The sequence below is a fragment of the Anolis carolinensis genome, chromosome 4, assembly GCF_035594765.1.
Source record: "Anolis carolinensis isolate JA03-04 chromosome 4, rAnoCar3.1.pri, whole genome shotgun sequence".
In the NCBI taxonomy this organism is placed as follows: Eukaryota; Metazoa; Chordata; class Lepidosauria; order Squamata; family Dactyloidae; genus Anolis; species Anolis carolinensis.
The window spans coordinates 210802486-210814886 of NC_085844.1; the positions used below are offsets into that span (position 1 = coordinate 210802486).

The following is a 12401-nucleotide window of genomic DNA, read 5'->3' on the forward strand; positions in this document are numbered from 1 at the left end:
TTCTTCTTTTTTTAAAAAAATAATATTTTTTTATTGAGTTTTCAAGTAAAATTTACAGTAAGTGTTTAAGAACACATTGGGTTCTTAGAAGAAAAAGTGCAATGAGTAAGTAGAAATTGAAGAAAGAGAGAAGAAAAAGAAAAAAAAATTAAAAAGAAGAAGAGAAAGAAAAAAAGGAAAGGAAATTAAAATAAACAGAAATATAATACAATTGGTCGCTTCCATCTCTTACACAGATACTTAAAAAAAAATTTCTATCTTTAATTAGTCTTTCCGTTCGTTCTGCTTTGGTGTCAGCCTCTTTTTTTTATCTTCCATCATTATCGTCAGATTTTCTATTGGAGTTAAATTAGCACCTTCATTTGCCTTTCAATCAAAATTTTTTTTACCAGGTCCCAGTTTGTTTGCTTTTTGGGAATGCCATAGTTATTTTTGAGTAAATACGTCAATTTATCCATGTTCATTATTTCCAAAATCTTAAGTAGCCAGCAGCTCAACTCCAGAATTTCTTTCTTTTTCCAATATCTGGCATATACTATTCTTGCTGCTGTTGTGAGGTAATTAAAAAGAATTTCTTTATCTTTATCCTTTTCGATATTAATCATCCCCAGAAGGAAGTGTTTGGGATCTAGTTCTATATTAATTTGCAACATCTTTTGTATTGCTTGATGAATTTTCTTCCAATAATTTCTCGCCTTTTTACAAGTCCACCAACAATGGTAAAATGTTCCCACTTGGTCATTACATTTCCAACATTTATTTGAGATTTTTTTATTAAAATTTGATAATTTTTGGGGGGTCAGATACCAGCGGTAGAACATTTTGATCCAATTCTCTTTTAATTCGGTTGCATAGGTGAATTTTAATCTGGAGTTCCAGGCCTTTTCCCATTCTGCTAGATATATTGTTTTACCTAAGTTTTGGGCCCATTTGATCATACTTTCTTTTATTGGTACCATTTCTGTCTCCCAAGAACTGCAGCAGTTCTTCTGAAGGCTAAACCTGCTACTAGGTAGAGTGAGGCGGTAGGTTTGGGGTATCCTAAAAAGGCATCACATTGTTATTTCCTCCCTTTGTTGTAATCATATCTTCCCTGCCAAGGATGAGGATATGATCTTACTGTACCAATAGATTCACTGCTTTCTGTAGCAATAAATTCACTGTCTCTTAGATTCTTAGAAGACTGACTTGGTTGAATTGGTAGTTCTGTCTCAGGTAGCAAAATGACTTAATACCATCAAGCTCTCCAGAACATATTTTCAAGGACCACACAGGCCATTGGACAGTTACTGTAGAGCATACTCACGAATTCAAATTGCACTACATAACTGCTCTGACAGTTAGGTATGCAATGATTAGAATTAAAGTGTGATGTAAAGAGAACATGTGAATGATGGCTAATGGAGGGTTGATGTCCCTGTGTGACAGCGAAAGCTTAAGAAGAAAAAGAACAGACTACTAAAGTTCTGTCTGGTATAACTCTCTGGACAAGAAGAGAAGTCACTTGTGTGCTCCAGAATGTATACGTCTCATGAGGAGACCATGGAAGCTGCAGTGGTCAGAAATGAGTTGAGCAATTGAGGGGGGGGGTAGTTGGGGGGCAGACAGGCTTGGAAACAACAGCAAGTTTAGCCACCTGTGTCATCCTTTAGTGGACACAGGAGCTGCAGAAATCCTCACCTTTTCAATCATCTTTATCTAATCTGCAGATCAAGAGTTTTTTGAGTTGAGGGTGGGACTGGAGCCTCAGTGAGTTGCCTTCTTTCTGTGAACTGGAGTTGAGAAAATGAGATCTGTTTATAAGATTTTAATCAAAAAACATAAAGTCCAACAAAAACATGGGTTAATAAAGTTATAAATATACTTGCAAATAGGACACAGTGTTTTTGAAACTATACACATTTCTTTTATTTTTTTACAGCTCTGTCTTGAGAATATTGAATTTTGCTAAGTAAAGAAGCCAGAAGATAAGATTAAGAGCAACTAGATGACATTTTTCAAAGTATGGAGATTGCATTGGGAGAAAATTGTTAAACATACGAGAAGACAAAAGGAAAAAAAGTTGAGAGGCTTGCTTGCTGCCATTAACCCTGTAATTGCTGGAAGGTATACTGAAGATGAATCAATGCCCTTCTCCAGAACATTTACAAAACCTGCTGGAAGAGAAAAAATGTTTGAAAAATGGTAGTATGCTAAAATTGAAAGTGAGGTTTGAAAGAAGATCAGGAAAAGGAGGTTAAAGAATTTAAAGAATTAATAAATCATTTCATGAAACAGTAATACTAAAGTGGAAATTGGAATGTAAAGTTGAAATTGTAAACAAAGAGAATGATTTAGATATTTGGCATTGTCAAAAGAAGTTGGTGTATTGGCATATATGGCATCTAGAAGATTGAGGGTTTTTTTCGTGTCAAGAGCAACTTGAGAAACTGCAAGTTGCTTCTTGTGTGGGAGAATTGGCTGTCTGCAAGGATGTTGCCCAATGGATGCCTGGATGTTTGTGATGTTTTTACCATCCTAGTGGGAGGCTTCTCTCATGTCCCTGCATGGAGCTAGAGCTGAAATGGGAGGTAATCTGAGCTCTCCCTGGGTTGGATTTGAACTGGTAACCTTCAGGTTAGCAACCCAACCTTCAAGCCATCAGTCCTGCCAGCACAACCCAACCTTCAAGCCATCAGTCCTGCCACTATGTCACCAAGGGCTCCCCAAGATGGAATTAATGGATGGATTAGTTTTAAAATTGGGAAGAATGAGGATTATCGGGGTGTTGGTAGAATTAATGTGGATTTGTACTTTATCTCAAAATGATTTTGTTAAGATATGGAGTGGAAATGAGAAGGATGTGACAGGATAGGAAAATATTTCTGTCATAAAAAAGTTTGTTTTGCCCAGGACGATGTTTCTAATTCAGACAGCATTTGTTTTAACAAATAGTAATGACCCATCTTCAGGTCTGTGAGACAGGGGAATAAGCCACTGGTTTAATACAAAATAAAGAGCAAATTAAATGATATTTGTTAAAGTGGCTTAAAAGCTTAGGCTTTAATACTCAGATTGATTAATGGGAAATATGTGGCGAAAGGGGATGAGATTTGTATTTTGATTTTTTTAAAAAAAGATTTCTTATGAAATTATAGATTGTTGCTTTAAAATTGCAGAAAAAATGGTTTAGAATGTATGAAATGTTTAAAGTGTACAATGGAAATGTGATTATTCCAGAAATTTAATATTGGGCATTGTTAAGATGAATGTAATGTAAATTGTATTTTGTCTTTAAATACTTATTTTAAGATGTGGAATAGAATTATACAATATGTTCATTGATTGTATGTTGGAGATGTGAATAATATGAAGAGATTAACACTCAGTTACATCTAGGACTTTTTTCTTTGGAATGATGGGTATACAGTTGGGACGGGGAGGGTAGAAGGAAGATTATGAATTGGTGATGTTGGGTTCTGATGATTAGATTAAATAGGCTATTAAAAAAGGATATGAAGGGCATGAACAACTATACACATATGACTTTCAAAAGGAAGGTGAGAAGTCTCTTTTTTTCTTTTCCTTTTTTTCTTCTCTTTTACTATTTCATTCCTTTCTGTAATTTTCAATTTAAAAAGAAGGAGAAGATGAAACATATAAATTCAACCATAATGGATCCTTATCATTTTAGGCAAGATTTGGATCATACATATGTCTGCCAGCATTGAGTGTGTTAACCCTGTGTAAACATAATCAGTTGCTATTATTCTTATCTGTTAGTATGTAGGTTCCAATTGCCTGGTATTTTCTAAATTTGATATATGATGTAATTCAATGATGGAGGGATTATATTACCAATCTGGATAGCAGATTTTGGAGTGCAATTTTTTTTCATGTGGTGGTTATATCAGCTGGCAATGATCTAATAGAAGTTCCAGAAGGGTCTGCCCCAGGCATGGGCAAACTAAGACCTGGAGGCCTGGATGCTTACCTCAGGCCCTCCTCATTTCCCCTGGCCTCTTGGCATAAGGACACAGTGGCCCACTGCGTCCTTATGCCAAAACGATGAAGGAGGCAGCATGTAGCAGCTGAGAGCTCTGTGAAGTGCTCTCAGCCACCATGTGTCTCACCCTCCTCCCGGATAAGGATGCTGTGAGCTGCCCCATCCTTATGCTGGGAGGACAGCTCAAGGAACGCACATGGCAGCAGAGAGGCCTCCAGAGGAATCTCAGCCGCTGCCTGTCTCTCCTTCTCCTGGCATAATGCCAAGAGGACAGCCTGAGGATCCGAGGAGGAGGATCAGAGTAGTCACCAGGTATCCTGTCTTTTTCCCAGCATAAGGAACGGGCAAGCAGCCTGATGATGACCCGGGGCCTGCCCAGTGTCTTCCCGAGCCCTACCCTTGGCAGGCCTGCAAACGCCCCCTGACTCAACCCTCCCGGCCAGGCCCACAATTGCGACCCCAAGGCAAAAAAGTTTGCCCATGCCTGGTCTACCCCCCCCCCCCCCCAATACTGTTAAATTTTTTATCCCAAGGAAAAGGAAAATAGGATACATCCTAAACTTACTTGGGTTGTCATTTCTATGTTGCTGATGACAACCTCCTGCTGCTGGTAATCTCTCCTGACAGCAAAGTATTAGATAATTCTAATGCTAATGGTTAAACAATTGTTCATTGAATTGTATGTATTCTCTAACACAATTGCTCTGAACCAATATGGAGTGCATGTATTCTTAATCTGTATAATGTTTTCCCCAGTGACTCCTTTGAAATGTAGCAACAACATTTGAATGTGACAATCCTAGGCTTGTTTTGTGGATCTTACATTCATCAGTGCATTTTCACAGCTAGCATTTACTGGTGCCTAACTGAAAAATGGGAAGACCTCATTGTTGAGGCATTTGATGTCAGCGTCAACCAGATATTTTAACATAAGCATTTTTAGTATATGTCAAAAGATGTTTTAAAGATACCATATAGGTTTCAATTATATTTGCACAACATTTCACAAACCCATAATGTGTTTCAATCAGAGTCGGAATTATAAGTCCTGTGAATGTTCTTGAATTACTACTCCCAGCATTCCTTACCATTGACACTTCTAGATAAGGTTGCTGAGAATGAACCATATTTGTCATAGGAATGAGAACTCAAGTGAAGAGTTGTGCATGCATTAGTTCTTCTATACATAAGAGGGATATCCCACAGTGTCTTGCCATAAAGACAGTATCCTCCTGCAAGTGACCTGTCCAGGTTTGGAAAAAAAAACCTCACAATTCCTGGACATAGACAGAGGGAAAATAGAGAAAAGAGAGCTGCAGAAAGAGAGAAAAAGAGGGATGGGCCTGCCAACCACTGACTTCAGCCCTTCCCACTGTACAACTGACAGTACAGATAGCTGTTGTCATAGCTGCTGACATATTACCCAAGCAGAAAATTGTTGTCTGTGCTTTCCTGAGCCATATATCAGTGGCAGGGATGGAAGGCACAGCCATCCAAATGTTTGTGTAGTTTAATGGCAAAAGATGATGGGAATTGAAAGCCAACATCTCATGAGATATGCATGGGCATAAAACTATTTGAGAAACCCAAATAAAAAAGTCTGCCAATAAATCCAAAGTTAGTCATCCACTGAAATGAATGGAAATTAGATTAATCATCTCATTGATTTCACCGGATCTTCTTTAAGTTTGACCCCAAAATAATAAAAATTTGCAAATTACAACAAAATTATAATCCTTACTAAAAATTCTACAAAGACCACTATTTCATATATTCTTTTCATTTCACTGAGTAGAAATCATTTTATCCTTTTCATTCCCAAAACATGAAGATAACATGTGCAAATATATAACCTATCCAGGATTGCCAACTTTATTTTTATCCAACTCAAAAGCCAAATCCTTATTTTGAATATCGGCTTTCTAGAGATTTTAGAAAGCTTACAATAAATTAGAGCAACAACTGTGGGTAATCTAAAGTATCTACAGTCACAAACATTTATTCATACTCTGATAGCATTTTTTTAGACTTTATTTGGTTCAGAGAAAATACTGGTTGTGCATAATTCGAGAAACTCTGGGAGACAATTCTTGATATTCAAATTGTTCCTGCCCCATGTGGAAATATTTTAGAGGTTTTATGAGAGCTATGCTTCGAAAGCTATATTTTGACAAGGAAATCAGATCAGCAGAAAATCAACACTTCAAATTGATTTATGAAATGCCAAAGAATTAACTTAAGCTTAAATTTGTATAGCACTGTCTCTGGCATGTACTGAAATAATAATGGCTAGAAGGCATTTGCCATAAGTGTTCAATTTATGGGATTTATTACAAGCTAATCGCTGTATGACAAGCATTCACCTATGAAAGGGAGAGGGCAGGAGAGGGAGAGAGAGAGAGAGAGAGAGAGAGAGAGAGAGAGAGAAAGTGAGACGGACTAAGAGAGAAACAGCCAGAAGGCTCTTACTGACCTAGTTCTAAGCTAGCTCTTCAGTTGCTGAGTACTGGCTATAACAGGGACCCTTGTGAGAAGAGGCAAAGAGGCAGACATTAATAAGAAGAGAAAGACGAGGATAGTAACAGAAACAGGTGAGTCACAAATCCTTGAAGTTCCTGAACAAGTTGTTATTTATTGTCGTAGCATGACAAAGTAATCTTTTAGCTAGCAATCTTGACTCAACAGGTGGGCCACCAGCAAGCAGTGATACCTCTCAAAGCGGTGAACTAGAAAAGTGCAAGAATTCCAAAATTCTTGCTCATCACTAACTAAAGAGGGGATTTATTTACAAAAGTGCAAAGTGTTGAAATAGGTATAAACCCCAGTGGTTTGGATTCTTTGGACATTTGGTTACTTTGATTGGCTAAAGCTTTATTAAAAACAAATTGAATGTATAATGGGTGAAAGATAAGAAATGATGAAAAATATGTGATTGTCCTATTGGATGCAGTCACGTATGGTTAAGTTCCACTGAACTCAATTCCGCATAAGTGTTCATGGCACTGAGAAGATTTGCAGCCAAATTGGGTAGGGTCATTGTTAAAAAAATTCACTCCTCCTGATTTCCATTAATATAAAAAAATCCTATATCCTCAAACCGTGGAATATTTTAATATATATATATATATATATATATATATATATATATATATATAATTTTAAAGGCAGTTATTTTGTTAACCCCACCTTTGCCAAGTTGCATTGCATGTTAAATGTTTGGAGCACTCGCTGTTAATTTTAGCTGAAACAAGAAGCCATCTGATGAAACGCGATGACCATATAAGGCTATACGGAGCAGCACCAGTGTATCTTTTAAAATTTGGAGTATGTTAAAATCCCCTTTTCTAGTATTTCTCTCACAAAGGAAGAATTCGGAAAGCATCTAGTGGGCATTCCAACTGTCTGATTAGGTGATGGAGCTGTACAATACTTCTGTATCTGTTGGTTTTCAGTAGTAGGATATAGAGTTTTAAAAGTTACAATCTCATAGGAATTGGCTTTAGAATTCTGAGAATTATGATCCAATTTTTTTTTCAAGATTTGAACTAGAAAAATGGTAGCTAGACATAATGGTGTCTAACAGTAAAAAGTTGTTTAGGCAGGGGCATAGGGAGAATGGAAGTTGTAAGAGCAGGGTATTCAGGGAAGAAGAGCTGAGTGACAGATGTAAAAGCAAACCATGCACCTTCTAAATCACACATCAAGTTGGCCAACAGTACTGGTCAGTCATTTAAATCAATTTTAAATGAGGGAACAGCAGAGGCTCTGTGTGTCACGGGGAAGGAAGGAGCTAATTTACAGCTTGGAAACTGCATGTTGCTGCATTCTGCATTTGTCAGGTTAGATTTTAATCCTTGCCCCTTGACAACCAACAGCAAACACACAGAGATACTATTTAAGTTGTGCAAGGATATTGGAAACACAGTCATTCTTTGCTTGGGAGGGATTCTAAACTTTGGAACTCTTTAAAAATGCAATTCTTGCATCTGATCTCTAAAATGCAAGTTGACCACCTGTTCTTAGAAGCGCTCTGAATTCCTATTGCATGCAGCATTCAAAAGTATTATCTTCATTATTCAGGGGCAATAAGACCAGATTTAAAGAATATACTAAGTCATTCTTTTCAACTATGGACAATGTGTAAAATAAATGTTCTTCATTCAGAGACCATTTTATCTTATGGGCATGGAATCCTGGCCAGACCACTGTCAATATTTCATCTCAAGATATGGTTTAGTGAGATGTGCAAGGGCAGGTTGCTTTCTTTCACATCACATTTGAGATCGAGCAAACCTGCAAACTATTTTCACATTACTCAAAGCATGTTCATGAATGAGTGCGAGACTTTCAGTTATTTTCAACATTCCAGTGTCTGTAAATGGACAGTTCAGGACAGATTAATGTAGGCGTCCAAGAGATGTGGTACAGCCCCATACACTAGGACTGAACTGTCGAAAAATTATGTGAAAACTGAAAAATTGTCTCATCAGGAGAAATGCTAACTGTGCTAATATAAATGGCTCCTTTACAAAAAAAATGAATGTTGAATGGAGTTTTAAGATAAATATATGAACAGCAAGTGAATATTTTCAATCTGTTATTTATCTCCCTCATCTCATTTTTCCTGATTTGGTTTCTTCAAAAAGATTGGGTTTTTTCCTGCATGAATCTAACTATTTGGCTAGCTAATCAATAAAAATAAATTATAATTAATTGAGGTAGGCTTTTGTTCTACATGTACGTACCAGGGAGAAAGCCACTCTGAATAAAGTGATACTAACCAGAAAAAATTGTTGCTTTGTGTCCCATGTATGAGAAAGGTGGAGTATAAATTAAGTTTATCAAGTGTCATACATATAATGACCTAAATCATAGTAGCAGTCTCTTTCGAATGGTTATTTCCTGCACAAGGGTTCCTTTCAATTCTACCTCTTTAGTTGGAGGCTAGAATGTTAAGTCAGTTTCAGAAGAGATTTCAACTCCAAACATTTTGGAAAGGTTGTAGGCACACTTCTGTTTTAAATCATTTCCAAAGCCTTTGTCAGCACAACAAAAATAATGACAACAGAGTCCTATAGCATCTCAAAGACAAACCCACCAAAGCTCATATAAAAATATTGTTAGCCTTAGGATGCTGCAGGTCTTTTTGTTGTTTGTATGTCATAGATACATAGAACTTTCTGACACCAAGAGCCTTTTCATCTTTAGATTAAGAAATAATTATGAGAGCACACTTCTTTTTTAAAATTAAAAATAACTTGGGAAATGTCTTCAAATTCTACAGCCAAAAAATTCAACTAAAAACAAAAATGCCTTTTCTAAGGGCTTGCTGCTTCGTGCAAAACTTTCCAGAATGGTTTCTGCTATTTTCATGCCTTCTAGGTACCATGGAAATGCTCACACCCATATCAATTCTATATACAACATGTTCACTATCATTTAGCATGCCAAAAATTGATGTGTGCAGAATTCAGATCATCTTGTTAATTCATGGACAACATGATCACCTCCATGAACACCCACAGGCATCCCAGGTTGCAGTAGGAAGTAGTCGCTACATCTAGGGGGAGTTGTAAGTGGTAACACCTCCTCAAAATGAAAGTATAAGTTCCAGGGAAATGTTGGTCTGTCTGTAATTCTTTCTTCTATATATTATTTTCCTGTATAAATTCTCTGTGTTGCAAATTGTGTTCAGAAGGTGCTAATCATCACTATAAAAAGAAGCTCATTATATACAATATATATAGCAAAACTTTGTACAAATGGAAATTCTGAAATCCCATTCCATAAATGTTTTTGAAGACTCATTTTGAATTCCAATATGCTGAAGTCCTCCTGGTTGTTAGTTCCCAGAAAAGCCCTATCAAGCATCGATCATAGTCTTTATCATTTCTGCCAAAGCATGTCTCTGTGAACCTTACTGGTCAAAGTATAAAACCAAACTTAACTTCATATTAACCAGATTGAGAGATAGAAAGATGCTTTGAGTTATAGTAGAAATCTTAGTGAACGTTCATACATCACTACAATTCGGCACTGCTTGAACAATCTGGATAGATTGATATGGGGGGGGGGATATACAGACGCCTTGAGCATAGTGAAAGACTTAATAGATGACACATAAAGTCTGCATTGTACAGAAAATAAGAGGATGTTGTCGAGAATCTTACCTCTACCCTAAGAGTGCTGTCAAATTTAATCCTGAGAGGACAGGGAGTGATGGGATTACGCCACACTGTAGTTATTTTCCCTGATCCTTTTTCACTGACACCAGCATAACGCATTTGATCACATGTAAATTGGTGCGCTGAAATTCATGGCGGTTGTAAAACATACACACCGCCTTTCTGTTTTTTCATTGCGTTTCAGTGGGTACCCAAGAGTTAATGGGTCCCAACTGGGAGGAGCAAGACAGTCTATGAAATGGAAGAAGGTCAGTCTGGAAGAGTTTGGCTTTCTCACAAATGGTTTTAAGTTCTCAGACCATCTCTGGTTCTATTTTCTGTCTGAGGGCTGACATTGACCAGGATCAGAAGATCCTGGTTTCTGGTGCCTGTGTGAACGTCTGCAAAAAGTTAAGAGACCTTTGGAAACTTTTTCCAGGTGGCAAAGTCTTCCATGATAGCAATTATACCACAATTGCCTACAGCAGTGTCCTCCCCCCCCCCCCCTTCACTATCAGTAGTTAGCCTTTTTGCCTGAGAATAGCTGTCAGAGTGGAAAGGCTTATTTTAAAATCTAGGCAACAATGTGTTCCATCACTTAAATGCATGGGCAGTTGGAAAAAAGCAAACAAGAAGAGAGAAAATCAGGAGAAACATGGAGAGAATGGGAAGTTAAAAAACAAACAAACCACAATAACATGTTTGAATCACTGTAGTTGATGTATGGCGTCTTGGTTTAAGCAAAACCATATTGTTTATGAAAGATCATATATCATATTCTAGCAACTAGTACCTGATATTTCATTTTAATTCTATAGATATATTTATTTCTCCCCATTTTTCCAACTTCATTTGTGTTGTTTACACCTGGAAATTTACATCTGGAAAAAAATTAGAATGAAGTAGCCCACCAAATGTTGTTGGATAGCAACCCCCAATAGCTTTCGCCAACATAAAAATACTGAAGTTTTCAATTCAACCTCATCTGGAAGGCTGCATGATTCCCATCCTGATTTTTAGGGAAAGGATTCAGCTTCCTTCCTCTAGAACTGTTGCTCCAATGAGATGTGGTATCTCTGGCCTTCCCTCCATGGATTATTCAAAGTAAAAAATGAAAACATTAGAAATCCACAGCCAGAAATTCCACATTACATGTAAACTAGTCCTGGAATATTTAGTTACTCACTTAACATGACATCTTTTACTTGTGGAAATCAATCATGAGTTCAACTGAATGTCTAGTTACTGGGATGCAGCAAGATGCCATCAGTTTCTTATTCATTTTATTGTTTGAAAGTAATTTTATCTTTATTTTTATTGAAGATTCTGTTAGCTCATGTGCAGGTATCAATAATACATTAAATGTTTACACCACTTATGTACGTAACACAAGCAGTATGTCAAATAACAAGGGAACAAACATCAACAAACAAAAGAAATTATTAACAACAAACATTGGGTCAGGAGGATGGAATGTATGTGATCAAAGAACTCTTATTTGGAAATAATTTTATATCTGAGTGGATGGTTTAGATCTTTTGTAACAGTTCCCTTAATGGCTTGGTCATTACTTTCGACAACTCTGGTTTTGTTGGTGACTTAAATTTTTCAGGATATTTTATTTCGTATTTCATGGGCATTGCCCTTAGGTGTTGGTCAGAGTCCAGAGGTGTGTGTATCTGATGAAACTGCTTCCATCAGCTGATTTGGGAAAGTGGGGGCAACCTCTCATCCCTTTGCTGCCAGTTCATGACAGGCAAAATCTGGCATCAAAGACTAATTATTTTAATTTTTCATAGATGTTTATTGGTGGGAAGCAAGAGAGGTGCTTGTGAAATTTTCTACCTCAAATAATAAAATAACATGATTTGTGAGGTGCTATATCTGTGCCGTCCGCCGGACAATAAAAAGCTATAAAACTGAAACGTGCTGTCCTTTATCCGGGCGAACTGCAAATCCCTATAAGCTGTCCTATAGATATTGAACGACTGAGTCTGGATAACTTCAAAAAAGGATGTTTATTCATACAAGGTTGTAAACCTGGCACAGATCTTAAAGTTGCAGAAAATGAAACAAATTTCTATAGGTTTTAGTCACAGAATTATCCCTGGTTCCAGAAGGCAAAAGTGATTATAAAACCACTATACCCTAATCACGCTGCCTATATTAGAAGGAGAAACTCTTTCCTTCCCTATCTTTACAGCAAAGATTAGTTCTAGAAGCGATGGAATAACTCTGCTCCTCTAACTAGA

The 12401-nt window shown here is 37.0% G+C and overlaps 1 protein-coding gene across 1 annotated transcript in view; it reads left to right on the forward strand.

Annotated features, from left to right (window-relative positions):
• Window positions 1-5773: 5773 nt before the first annotated feature.
• The window catches only part of igfn1 (immunoglobulin like and fibronectin type III domain containing 1), a 79531-nt gene continuing 72903 nt past the window's right edge, over window positions 5774-12401 (forward strand). Inside the window, exon 1 of the mRNA XM_062978692.1 lies at window positions 5774-6576. The gene's annotated coding sequence lies outside the window, so the exon portion shown is untranslated. The remainder of the gene's footprint in view (window positions 6577-12401) is intronic.